This window comes from Dermacentor silvarum, chromosome 10, assembly GCF_013339745.2.
Source record: "Dermacentor silvarum isolate Dsil-2018 chromosome 10, BIME_Dsil_1.4, whole genome shotgun sequence".
Classification (NCBI taxonomy): Eukaryota; Metazoa; Arthropoda; class Arachnida; order Ixodida; family Ixodidae; genus Dermacentor; species Dermacentor silvarum.
The window spans coordinates 71,624,986-71,639,352 of record NC_051163.1 but is presented as its reverse complement, the minus strand read 5'-3'; the positions used below and the strand labels follow the sequence as shown (position 1 = coordinate 71,639,352).

Below are 14,367 nucleotides of genomic sequence, written 5' to 3'. Positions count from 1 at the left end.
CGGCGTCTTAGTTAATGAAAAGGAAATCGCGAGAAAAGCCTGCAGTGCCACGCGACGCCAAGGAGCTGGTAATATTAAGTTTTTCAGCGAAATACGGGTGTTAGCATTACAAACACCTTAACGAAGGGATCTTTTCAACAATAAAGCTCAGAAGAGGCAAGGAAACAAACAAACAAAAAAAAACGCCGGCATAATCGCGTGGAAGAAGTATCGCATGACCAAAACGATGAGCAATACTGCGGTTCGGGCACGTGTGAGCGTTTATGCCTTATCCTATAACGACCAGATGAACGCGTTTTCTTATGTACTAGATATTCCTAACAAAAATTGAACATTTGCCTGCCTTTCAGCCTTGCCAACGTTGAATCAGTAAATAATACTTATTTATAAGCAATTTAGCTTACAGTAAACTTATAAAGTGGTTGACGCTTGATGAACACTGAAAACAGCAATACTCCGCCCCGCTAACACGCGTAAGTAAGTTAAACCAATCATAGTTTACGAAGGACAGACGTTACAAAGTTATTCCCATTGGCTTTCACCGTAGCAAGTTTAGATATTAGGCTGAAAAAAAGGAGAACTCCGCTTTAGGATTATTGAAGAATCGCACAAACCTGTTGGGCTAAATAAAGGTCTCCTACCCGCATATTCTAGCCACCACGTATGCCAGACATTTTAGAGAAGGAGGGCGGCATAGGCGCCGACCACGGGGGGGGGCTCCGGGGCTCGAGCGCCCTCCGGAATTTTCCCGGGGGGGGGGGGGGCTGAGCCCCATGCCCCATAAAATGTCATTAGCGGAGTTCTGTTACCCACATAATTTGACGAATCTCTTGCGTTGCCTCCACATTTTCACTTTTGTTGTGGCTAAAAGCTTACGGCACCGTTGTTGGTGTGGACGTGCACGGCTTTTAATTTATACTTTCGCTTTACTTCGGCAAATCCTGACAATAGGAGGACAAGCGCCTGAGAAGCACTAGCGGCGGCTACCTCACCCGTGTTTCCTCACTTTTTTACATTTTTTAACATTTTTTTTAATTTCCACTGAGAACACCATGCACAGACACTTTCTTTAAATATATACATAGGACAAAGTTGTATTATATTATTGAAAGAGAAGGAGGTAGCCAACTAAATAGCCTATATCTAGAGAATATGTTGATGTTATGTTCACCTCACTTCAAAATACTTTGCGTGCTTTTTTGACCCTGAAAAAAACCTGCCAGTTACCAACAGCTAGATACGGCACGCGGGCCCCACAAACTTCAGCCGCGCACAATCATTCACAGCTACGGCAGGGCTAGAGGAGAAGACGCGTGCTCTCCTTCCCATTCGCGCTTGATTACGTGACCTACAACTAACCCGAATATTGAGTGCGTGGGAAATAATGCCCATCAAGCCGCCATCCTTTTCGGCTCACTGTTGCGTGCTTCCCGCACCCACAGGGTATGGGTCGTTTATGTATATGACTTTTGGAGATATGCGGAACATCACGGCGACGACAACCGCGACAATTTGCCTGAAGTTACCATAAAGCTAGAAAAAGAAAATTGTTAGGCGAGGGTATATATATATATATATATATATAGTAACTGGATTTTTCAATGGTCCAAGCGTATTTAGGCAAATCAGAAGCACAACTTCGCGGTTATCTTAGGTTTAGTATTTACCCAACAGTTTCGGTCGGTGTCCGACCTTTAAAGGTCGGTACACCGACCGAAACTGTTGGGTAAATACTAAACCTAAGATAACCGCGAAGTTGTGCTTCTGATTTTCCTTCTTATATATATATATATATATATATATATATATATATATATATGTGTGTGTGTGTGTGTGTGTGTGTGTGTGTGTGTGTGTATACGGGTAGGTTTCGGAAAGCTGGTCGTGCCCCAGCACCCCCGGAAAAATAAATTTTCGCCTATGGATGGCGGCAAATGGCAAACAGTACTAAGTAAACCGTTGTTAGTTCGGCACGGCCCAATAAAGAAATTTCGGGGGTGCTTGATGTACGGACAGTTGCACTGGGTGTACAGGACATCACATCAACGTAATTTTTTACTTAACCTAACCAACCAATTTTTTCAGCAGCGCACGCATATGCTCCAGCACGAAAAAACCCTCGACTGAGGTGAGATGGACAATACTTTTTTTTTACGCAATACGAAACTGTTGCGTATTTGACAGAGCTTTCAAAAGAAAAGTACTTTTATATTTTTTAAACCATCACACACTTTTACTGGCACGAACAGGAGGCCAAAAAAGTAGCATTTCGCGATTTCCTAATGTGCGTTGCCTATGCAAGTTTTCTCTCCGGATCTGTAATATGCATACTTGACTTCATGGTGAATTACTGTGAGAGCGTATATAGTCCATCTCATGCACGCGTTTTATTTCGAGCGATCTTCAAAACACTTCGCAAAACGCTATTCTGTTTACACACAGGACATTACGCATACCCCTTCCCTTTTGTTGAAATTTCCCCAGATCACGTCTGTTCACGTTGGTTTTTTGTATATAGAGAAACATGTTTTAATATTTGTCCAGACTGCAGTAGAATGCAGCGAAAGGTGATTCGGATTTGGTGTTCAGCGCCCCAAGGCATTTTTTGCGTCGCGTAACCGGAAGCCAGGTTCAAACATGGCTTGCGTTTGTTTCCCGCGTTCCATGAATTAAGGAGCAACATGAAAGCGCTGCAGAAGAGGAATGCGATTTTATATTACATAACATTAACGCAGAGAATGTACCAGCTTTGTAGTGCACGCAATGTCCACTGTAACTCCGTACAAAGGTCGCGGTATGCTAATAGGGACGAACGAAATGACGCTCCTGTACTTGGATTTTGCAGAACAGGCGGTATGACATGAGCCATTTCAAAGCGTGCCGTTTTTTTTGGTAGACAAGGTTTTGAACCGAGGAAACGAATTATATGAGCAATATCATGATCAGCCTATATCTTTATGTCCACTGAAGGACGAAGGCATCACCCTGCGATCTCCACTTACCCCTGTCTTGCGCTAGCCGACTCCAGCTTGCACCTCCCTCGCTCATATCAGCTACATACTCCACAATAATGTGTGAAAGCAGGAAATGTACATAAAGAAATAAGAATTCATTCTTCTATTGCGTATTTTAATTCCATCGCGTATGCTCTATCATGACGCAAACAAAATGAAGCTTAAGGACATAAAAAGCCAGTGACTGTGATTTAGGGAAATCGCAGGTACGAAACAATGTTCTGCGTCATGTGCAGCGCCATTGCATTGCGCCAGCTCTGCAGTGGCAGAGCTGGCAGAGCTGGCGACAGCGTGCCGGGACAGATAGCTCACTAACTCGTGCGGAGTCTTTGAAGGCGCTGCTTTCTGATGCGGGCGGACGGTTAGTCACGTGGTATTTTTAATTTCAGCCGAGAAGAATAAACCGGCAAAAGTTACTTGGCTGCAAACATGCCAGTATTCCCTTAGAATTTCTACAATTTCTTCACCGACCGCAAGCCATTCAGAGCAGCATTGAAAAATGTGGCTACTTGTAATTCTTAAATTGAACGGCATCAATAACAACTGCCGCCTTCTCTAGCTGTCGATGTGTCGATTCATCAGACGTCAGCGGTAATGGCACACTCCACTGTGCTCATCAAATGAATTCGCTGTATGTATAATGAATGCAAACGCCCTGGGCAGATAGTGTACATCAATTCCGTTAAGGAGTTTTAGTTCTCGTCTTGAAGCAATTCAGTAGGAGAATAGTTTCACGCCAACAGAAGATGATTTGATTGCGTTACAAATAACCAGCGCGAAAACACAGACCACGAGAAGAGAATAGTGCACTCTACTTAAAACTGTTTGATTGTAAAAACAAATATATGCGTATTCATAAATAACGAGCAGTGTTCATTTTTGATCAGTGTTTTTCTCTGTTCTGTGTGCCTGTGAAGTGCAAAAAAGCAAGGACAAGAAGCCTCTTTCCTTGTACTGCGCTATCTCGCGCGCCTGATATTTACGATTTGAATGTACACTTACATTGTGTGTCTCGTCTGTTAGTGTTAAGTTATAACACCAGAAATATTGCAACGGTAATAGACAAGGCACTTCACAGACACATGGAACAGCGACAGACACGAACCAAAAAAGAGCGCTTCTCGTTATTTTTTATGAATATATATATATATATATATATATATATATATATGTGTGTGTGTGTGTTTACAATCAAACTTTACGGTGTTGGGCTGCTGAGCACGAGGTCGCGGGATCGAATCCCGGCCACGGCGGCCGCATTTCGAAGGGGGTGAAATGCGAAAACACCCGTGTACTTAGATTTACGTGCACGTTAAGAACCCCAGGTGGTCAAAATTTCCGGAGTCCCCCACTACGGCGTGCCTCATAATCAGAAAGTGGTTTTGGCACGTAAAACCCCATAATTTATTTTTAATTTAGACAGTGTTGGGGTATATTTGTGTTCACCCACTTTAAATGCACGTAGAGCGCTCTATTGTTCTCTTCTCGTGGTCCGTGTGTTTTCGCGCTGGTTATTTATATATATGATGCAATCAAAACTTCTGCGCTTCTACCATAATTTCACATCATTTATGTAGGATCAGAGCGAGTCGCGAGGTGACATGCACCGATTTCAAGTCTCGAGTCAGCCCCCGTTCTTGGAGGTTTGCGATCTGCTACAGTGCTCAAGCACATGGTTACCTTTAATGAATACTGATATCGTTCTTTTAATAAGCAGCCGATCTCATAGTCAGTTTTTCGCTAATGCACCACCCAAGCAGGCTGCCATGCCACGACCCCGTACACGAACGCAACAACGTTCGTTGCATTTTGTGGCGCATTCTTTACCCTCAGCCACTTCCTCTTCATGCTTGAACCCTTTGCATTATTTGCATCGTGCCTCAAATAAAAAAAAACTAGATTGTGGGGTTGTACGCGCCGAAACCACGATGCGATTATGAGGCATGCCAAACTGAAGGACTCGGGATTACTTCGAATCGTCTGGAACTCTTTAAAATGCGCTCAATGCAGGATGCACGGGTGTTTTTGCATTTCACCGTCATCGAAATGCAGCCACCGTAGCCGGGGTCCGATTCCGCAACCTCGTGTTTCGCAGCTTAACTCCAATGCCATTAAGCAACCACGGCCGGCATGCCCAAAATCAACAACACCGCTGTATGAAATACCGCAATGAAGGCTATGGAATATGCGATACCACCAGTCTTTCTTTACGCTTCGCTCAATAAAAGTACAGGCGCTTATTTTCGTCTGCTTGCAGAGCAGCACAGCCAGCACTGAAGGAAGTTGTACCCACGCCATTGCGTTCAGCAGGACAAATTCATAGAAACTGAGCTACCGCAAATCAACGTAGCCACGTTTTTGTATTAAAAGATTGACTTCAAGAAAAAAAAAAAACTCGCTGTTCTGCAGCGCTGCTGGTTGCTTCTTCGGTCATGGAAGAAAGGCAAGCAGTGTAACACATGTCACTCTTTTCACGATTTTGATGAGCGGGCTGGCCAGAAGGGGTTGAATTGGACGGCCGATGTGAGCGAGAGGAGACGCATTCGAAATTCCATGGATCGACACCATGCGCATGCTTCGTTGCAAGTTGGCTAGCGCAAGTTGGCATGTTGCGAGTTGGCAAGCGCTCGCCGGTGCCGCAATATTGAGTTCCCGCCTGTTGCCTGTACCTATATATTGTCAATTATGTTATGGTGTTTTACTAGTGCAATTGTGAACGCACTTGCATGTAACGAGCTTGAGGTAGATTTGCATGGATATATAAAGGAACCAGAGTAAGGCCTAAGCAATATACAAATCAAACTTATACATATCATTGAGAAAATGTTTAGTAAGATCAAAGCAAATGTTTCAAATGATGACAATTGGTCCCGTAAAGCAAATGGCCGTGCTGAGCTCGTCTGAAACTGCAATATTTTTTTTTGGAACCACGCCAATCAGCACCGGATCGCTCGTACTTAGCACACTAGTAAATGCACATGCCGTGTCCGTCGCTGCTGATTTGGTTAAATATTAAGTTTTCTTTGACGGTTCGCCGTTAGTGGATAACGGCTGGGAGACCAACGCGAAATGTGCCTTGAAATGCAACAAGAAAAGAATACCAACATGAAGACAATTTCTCACTATAGAAAGCCTCCAAATAACTTCTATAGTTATTCGCAAATAAAAAGGTAGTGACGTTTCACTTCGTGAAAGCGGGCCACGCGCAAGCGTATGAACGACGCGAACATGCACAGCGAGCACCATGGCGTCGAAGCACGAACGACAAGGAACCAAACCGGGTAGTTCTGGTTCTCTTCTTCACCTCCAGGCGCCTTCTTCCTCCGGGGCTTGCTTCCCACACGGTCACGCATAGCTCGCCGTTTTCACAGAAGAGGGGGGGGGGGGGGAGGTCTTATACGCTCGCGCGTAAGAAAACAACACTGCTGCACGGGATCGCATTTGATGGACAAAAGAGGCACATACACGAAGCACTATGTGTTGTGCATGGGCCCATCTATGCATGTGCTCTCTGTGTTGTGTGGATTAACGTGCCGTCCATCGACACGTTTGCGGAACCCGCCACAATCTAATTCCCGCTAATATTTATCGCTCCATGGTTCTTTGCGATGCGTCGTGTTCTCAACTCTCACCTGGAATGTCTGGAGCCTTCGTAGTCGTAGGGTTAGTTGTTTCCAGCTATGCTGGAGACCCCGCAGTCGTGACGGCAGTCGATGTCGGGCCGGCACCTTGAACGCAATTGTGAAGCAATATCGATGCCTTTTCAATATAGCAAGTTATACGACGCCTTTTCAATATATTTCCAACCCGATATACGTCAAGATGAAAATTTTGTCCATTTTTCCTACACTACGGAGGCTCAGTTCATGTACTGGAGGTAGACATGCAATCCCCACGAATCGGACCGCAGCAGTTGCTAATCCTACACAGTTCCTTTGACCTCGAACACCATGATATTCCCGTTTTACCAGAAATAAGGTGTGTTCCGTCGTTAACCAGTTCTTGAAGCGCAAGCCTTAAGGCCCTATAGAAGCCGGACACAAATTTCTTAAAACAGACAAACAAATATCTTTTGTGTATCTTTCCACTATATGCCACTATCTCTACCGGAACTCTCGGTAACGTTGGAGGAGCTTTTAGCAATGCGTGAATTTACGAAATAAAATGTCTGGTAGAAATAGCCCTTGGAAACTAGTCACCTACTATGTGGCGATGCGTGCCTTTGGTAATCTGGCCGTTGGGTGTAGATTTTTGTCAGACTCAGGCCGCGCGGACCACAATACGCATCACATCGTTAAAAGTAGAGGTAGCTGTATCGCTTCCCTTCCTAAAACGCAATATGCGTTTTTTTCTGGTGGTGCACTATTCGGAAACTGTTGCAAGGTTCACGAAAAACAGATAACCTATACATAGTACTATTACAGCGCTCGTCCACTAATTTTATTATTTTTACAATATACAAATTTAGAAATCTTTCAAGAAGACAGGTCACATTCCCTTGAAATAGTCGCGTTTCTTTGAACGGCTCGTAGGTAAAAAAGAATGCGAACGCTTGCTGGATTCCCGAACTACTGAAAACATTCATTATAAAACGCCTCATTTCCGGCATTTTTTTGAAAGCAAGTTTGAAACCATGCAGTGATATTCACCAGAACACTCACCATAACACACCAGAAACGGGTTTAGATCCACAACTTCCAGTACTTCCTAGACAACCAAGTTATAGTTATTACAGTTATAAGGTGTTCCCTATACACCCGTGTTCTTGAAACTGAACCCACTGTATACTCTTAAAAGCAATCTAAAGCAAAGCACATATGAGCTCCAGTTATTCGGGCTTAATAATGCGGGAGCATTAAAAAGTTTCACTCATTCGATTTGTTTTGTAAGTTTAGGTTGTGTTATGTTAAGCTTAGGTTAGGTTAGGCACCTTGCCGACAGTAGTGCGATAGTCCTGGTATGCTCGTACCACGTGTCGCCGACCAGCGGACAAGTTCATTTAAAACTATTCACAGGGCCTCCTAATTATTGCTGCGTCAGCGACCGAATGAACAAACTCCTAAATGGCGCATCTGCACAGGAATAAAGCGCCTTCTTTGTAAAGATACACCCGCCTTCATGACACCCAGCCCGCTCTATACTCCGGAAAGCCTTCGTAAGCACAGAACGTAAGAGCGTCATCCAGCCATTTGCGCTCGTTATCGTGGCACACGTTCATGTGCAGAAACTTGTGGCAGTCTACCAAGCGACACGTAGCGTTTAAGTCGTACACCCCTCCCCTCCTTCATTCCCCCTACCTCTCAGTCAATGCCGCATAACGCCGTTTAACGAAGCTTGAAGTTTTTCACTTACGATCTGTCGTCGTGAAGATGTAGCCCAGCGCCAGGGCTACGATGCACAGCACGATGACTGTGCTGGCCACGTACTGCGAGCGGTCGCTGCATTGCCAGTTAACAACAGTAGGTTAATTTAGCTTGCAACACTTCTCGACGGAGGCTGCATTTTGCATGCATCCCCGTCGTAAATCTAGCCGCCCCCTCTCATGTACCGACGGTATTACGTTGGGCCATTAAACCAGGGAAGGAGATCTCAACAGTTTAGGACGCTGGGAAGCTGCGACCACCGTTCGTAAACATTGGCGATGATTATTGATGGATTAAGGGACATACCTGTAGTGCTGCACTGCCGATCCGGGCAGCATTGCATGTGTTGCGTGCGTTGGAAAATGTGGCCCGACTATTACTAACTGAATGAACAAGCGTGGTGTGAGCGCGCGCAAACAAACAGGAATAGATCACACTGAACGACTGCAGACAACGACTGTCAAAACGCTGGCAGCGAGCGTATATACGCCGCAGCGGGCGAAGGTACGTACGGTCTATCGCTTCAACGGAAACTGAGCGGCGAATGCACGGCGCATAAACGTCAGAGCCGTGTGGAGATACGAGACGGTGCGGACGAGCGACGAGCGTGGTTGTTGGCAGCGTAGAAGCGCGCGTCCCCGCACGCTTCCGCTCGGGCATACGGCGCGCGGCGAAGATTTTATCTATAGGGAACCTCACGGCGACGGCGACGGCGACGGCAGAAATCCGGTAGAAGTGTCCATATAATTGCTATCGCAATAAAATCTGCAGACTTCAGTGACCCCTTCGGTAGAGTCTTCTATCAACGGCGTGTGAAAAGCACGTGAGTGATATGTGTCTCAATATTGATTCTCTTTCCAGTAGGCAATGCATGCAGAGGCCATAAATAAGGGGTGTTCCAGCAAACACTTTCAAAAAATATTTAAAGGTTGCCTGTGGCAGATAGCATAATTCTAGTTCATGAGCTGGTCTACTCGAAGAGGTGGACGTTACTTGCACAAAAAATTGAAATGCATAATCGACTAATTAAGAAAATCACCAATTAGGTTGACCAACTTATGGCTCGTGTGGCAATTTACAAGTTCTAGCCGTGGAATTCGCAAGGCGGATGCTCTAGGAACTAATTCTCAGGATGGCACCAGTTTCCGAACTCGTGTAAGGGCCACACTTTTCCGTCGCAATTTTGACGAGCCTTTCATGGCACCGGGCCATGTGACCTCATTTTTCCAACTACGCGTATGAAATCCGCCGTAAACCTCCACGATCGCCTCCTCTCGACATCCAGTAGCGACGCGCGAAAGTACGCTGCGTACTTTCGCTTGGTCTAAGAGTACTATCAAGCAGTTGCGCGAAGAAAAAAAAATGAATGACAAACATAAATGAATCTGTGTAAGACACTGCGACGATTATCGTCTTATCGGCTGTGGGACGATACCATATTATCGGCGAAATGACGTAAGCTGCTGCTTTGTAGAAATGCCAGCTTGGTGGGAGTGCCACAGTTAGTGGAAGAGCGCCCCCCTTTCCCCTTTTGTTTTTCACAACGCCATCCCCGTATCGCTCAAACCCTGTTTCGAGGGTGTTTGCTACGCGTTCCTGCGTTCCCTTTCATATTGCTCATAATAGTACACGCTGGCTGGTCAACTAACCATTAACAGCTGCGCTGCAAAATCCGGAGATCATTCAACACATCCTAATGGAATGCGAACGGATTTACCCAGTGACACCCGTAAGTAACGTACACCTTGCAGAAGCGCTTGGGTTTAACGTGGACGGAAGCATCAACCGGTCAGTAGTCAAGATGTTTAGACGTTTAGAGTATTAATGAAAAAAAAAGAGGGAAGAGGTTGATACAACCTGATTTGCTCTCACAGTCATAGGTACAAGATATTTAGAAGCGCGTCGTGGTGTGGCAGTCGAGATAGAGACGTTTAGAGTATTAATATAAATAAAAGCAGGGAAGAGATTGATACAACACTGACTCACAGTGAAGGAAGAAAACTAGGAAGCTTACGAGCAAGTATGCGACCAGTATGGTCAGCAACGCGGCAACAAAGAACGTCAAACGCAAAGCGAGAGAGGCTCAGACAATTGCATGGGTCGCGGTAATGGAAAAGAAACCTATGATTACCTCAAAGGAAAAAAACGAAATCACGAAGGAAACAATTTATGACTTTATTCCCCCCGCTGCTGTTTATTATGTACTACATGGTAAGAAGGGAAAGGGCGCTAGAAGGAATCAATATCGGGTTTAATCTCTCATACAAACTATACGGCACAATAGTAAGGAGCACCTTCCAGGTTTATATTATGCGGGCGACGTTGTGTTGCTTGCTGACAAGCAACACAACTTCAAGGAAGGCGTATCTTCCTTGAATGAACGAATGCTAGATATCTGATTATATCAACCAGGCTAGGTGACTATTTTGTCAAAGCCCCGTTTCAAAGGGGATGCCGTTAAAACATTAACTCACTGCAGTACATGCCCACCGACAGAAGTGGACATAGGAACTGCCGCTGTTGCGGGTGTATTGGTAGCGCTTCGCACACACAATGTGGGGTTTACGGTTCGATTACGGGGTGCAGAGGGGCATACATTGCCAGTTTATCCTAGGGAGCCTACATTCACCCTGTTTTAGGGTGGTGACAGCCTTTGTAAGGGTACTTGCCACCGTCACCTGAATTGGCCGGTTAAATCTGGGGCACAAAATGGTGAAAGACCAGCCGACAGACCACATTTCCCGCAACCCTTGGTTACGTAAAATCACCTTTTTAATAAACTTTGGCCTCAGCAGCCCGAAACAAATAGCGCGTCTGAGCGCCGTACACTGCACGTCTAGGTTTTAGTTGAATAGACTAGTAAAGACAGTCTTATTACAGCACACTTCGAAAAACACCTTTTACATATTATGTACAACTGGACGGTAACTACAATGCTTAATACAGTTCCCGTTCTTGGCGTGAGATAATGCTACCACGAGCACGCCATCGTGCCTTATAACTTGTTGCTTTACATGTGTCGCACGACATGCAATAGAAAAGTAAGTTTGATGGGTTAAAATAAAAGGAAAAGGCAACTACTATATTAAACGAGTACATCACAGTACATGAGAGCGTGCCAAAAAACAAAGGATTGGGGACCAAAATGGCTAACCACCAAATTTGGCGGTAAATAGCGCTCAAAATGTTGGTGTCACCACCCTAAATCCCCCACATACTATGTTTTCAACTCAAAAAGTTCCTATTTCCTTTCCTTGGCATCACTGACGCTTGGATTCACGCGGTCCTTCGCTATTCGCCGCTTTACCGTTAACGCGGAAAAAACAATTTGCGTTAGCTGAAGCGCTCCTTCATTGACAGCCCCGACTAAACGACAAATCTAGACGAAAATAGTGCGACAAGAGATGAGGGTGCCAATTTATCACCAATTTTGGCGCTGCTGCATCGGTGAAAGCTGGAATGCTTTATAGCGTTAATTTATTATGCTCCTGCAAATTCAGGTCGAGAAATACAAAACGAGACGTTGCAGCTGACTTTTTGCAGACTAAGTGTACTTACGTTCCTTTTCGCCACTTGTCTCGGAGCTCTGCGTCAAGTTTTTCGTTGCGTCATAGTTGAACAAAACCAAAATTTTCGAACACAGCTCATTGAGAGCCTTCTTGGTCTTGTTGATCTCATCGTCTACCTTGATCCCTGTTGTGATGCATATGACCGTGCCTGAAACATTTGCGTGAATGTAGTCCACATCCGATGTTGCAAGGTGCCCCCACCCCGATCCCTTACGTACGAGTGATAAATCTATTGCACAAAATCACGAAGACGAGAGGATTATTACATGCCAATCGCCTTAATTCTCTTCCTATACACTCACTTATCCCACAACGCGAGAAGGGGCTTTTGTATCGCGCTATATTCATACCTGCACCACAGCGTAACTATAGGACTACTTGGTGAAACTGTTAGAAAATATAGAGCTTGCTGACAGACGCGTAGGCCTGTTTTACTTAGAAAACATAATTGGGTCATCTTCAAGCAAGTACTTTGCTAAGTGACGTAGATCTGTAAACCGAACAGGCACTTTTGCTGCGCTATCCGCATCGTGCCGAATAACATTCAGTGTGTGTGAAACGCAGTATGTACTCGTATAAGGAATACAGAAAGTGCTTCAGATTTAGTGTTTGTGAGGGCCAGTGAAAGTACGAAGCTTGTGTCTAACTGCGTACGTTGAAACAAAGAAACCACGACCATTATTTGGTAGCTGCAAGGGGAAACTAAACAGGTACTAGAGCGTATATATTTGGAGGGGAGACATTTTCAAAAATACTTCACATATGGCATGTACTGAAACCCTAACGTACGACTAGGACTACTACAACAGGCCAACCCTATTTCTACGATGAAGGGAGAAACAGAATTCGCAAAATAATATTAGGTTTCTAGCTTATTGATTTAGGCCACGTATTGTAGTTTAAGAATTGCATCCCCTGACATTGCAAGGCATAACTTCCTTGAATGAACGAATTCTGATAAATCTATTTTGCAAAAAGAGTGCAAGAAAGTTTTAAGACTGCTACCCATACGGTGCGACTAATTACGTTAATATTTTAGGTATTTTTGCTACTTCATGCATAAAAAAACTGTTAAAGGGACTGTACCGTTCATCAAGGAAGTATATTTTCGCACAACTGAAGGCATTTCATTCGAGGTGAACTGGTTTTATTGCTTGAGCCAGTAAGCAATTTTTTAAGCAGTATTTTTTTCTGTGGGTGTAGTCTTCTCAGAACTGTCTACGGGCACAACTGACTACTAAACGCGACGGCACTGCGATGCCTGCAGAAGGGAGAAACACAAAGCGCATCCGTATTATGACTAATCGTAATACCCATCCTGGGCATGTAATCTCTAGCATAGGTTAAGAGTTGTTTTTTAAGACTATAGTCTTTCTAGGCCTACCTAAACGTGAAAACATTGTTTGTCTGTGTCTCTCTGTGTGTGAATTCTGTGTCTGTGTCTGTCGTGTCTGTCTGTCTTGTCTGTCGTGTCTTGTCTGTGTGTGAATTCTGTGTCTGTCGTGTCTGTCTGTATTGTCTGCCGTGTCTTGTCTGCGTGAGAATTCTGTGTCTGTCTGTCTTGTCTGTGTGTGAATTCTGTGTCTTTCTGTGTGTGAATTCTTTGTCTGTGTCTGTGTCTGTCGTATCTGTCTGTGTCTGTGTGTCTGTGTCTCGCCGTGAATCGTCTTGGCATCTTGTCCCTTCAAATACAGAAAATGGATCACTGCACGTGCTTCGACTTCGCACTGTCGAAGCACTGTCAAACTGTTTGTCTTGTCTTGTCGTGTCTTGTCTTGTCGTTCTGTGTCTTGTCTTGTCGTTCTGTGTCTTGTCTTGTCGTTCTGTGTCGTGTCTTGTCGTTCTGTGTCGTGTCTTGTCGTTCTGTGTCGTGTCTTGTCGTGTCTGTGTCGTGTCTTGTCGTGTCTGTGTCATGTCTGTCGTGTCTTGTGTCTGTTTGTCGTGTCTTGTGTCTGTCCGGCGTGTCTTGTGTTCCGGCGTGTCTTGTGTCTGTCCGGCGTGTCTTGTGTGTGTCCGGCGTGTCTTGTGTGTGTCCGGCGTGTCTTGTGTGTGTCCGGCGTGTCTTGTGTGTGTCCGGCGTGTCTTGTGTGTGTCCGGCGTGTCTTGTGTCTGTCCGGCGTGTCTTGTGTCTGTCCGTCATGTTGTGTCTGTCAGTCGTGTCTGTCTGTCTGTCACTCGATTCAACCGACCGGCCAAAACCAAGCGACCTACTAGCACTGGTGGCAAGGGGTCATACACGTCAACATTATATAGCGCAAAAGAAATGTCAGGCCTATTTGAGGCAAGATATATGTGCATAACCGTAATCCGCGGCATTCATTAAGTATGCACCGTGCACTGGTTTTTACGTTAGTAAATGAACATCTCTTGCACAATATACATCAAAATGAATGTGCGTCTGTCTAGTTTTAGCATAATATA

At 44.9% G+C, this 14,367-nt stretch overlaps 1 long non-coding RNA gene across 3 annotated transcripts in view; it reads right to left on the bottom strand.

Moving 5' to 3' along the window:
* The window catches only part of LOC125940639 (uncharacterized), a 50,698-nt gene that overhangs the window by 25,957 nt on the left and 10,374 nt on the right, over window positions 1–14,367 (bottom strand). For 2 of the 3 annotated variants that reach the window (XR_007463835.1, XR_007463836.1), the window contains exons 1-3: window positions 11,936–12,089; window positions 8,367–8,452; window positions 6,647–6,742 (exon numbers count right to left, since the gene is read on the bottom strand). This is a non-coding gene — a long non-coding RNA (uncharacterized LOC125940639). Of the gene's footprint in view, window positions 1–6,646; window positions 6,743–8,366; window positions 8,453–11,935; window positions 12,090–14,367 lie in introns of those variants that run through there. The other variant, XR_007463837.1, reaches the window with a different exon arrangement.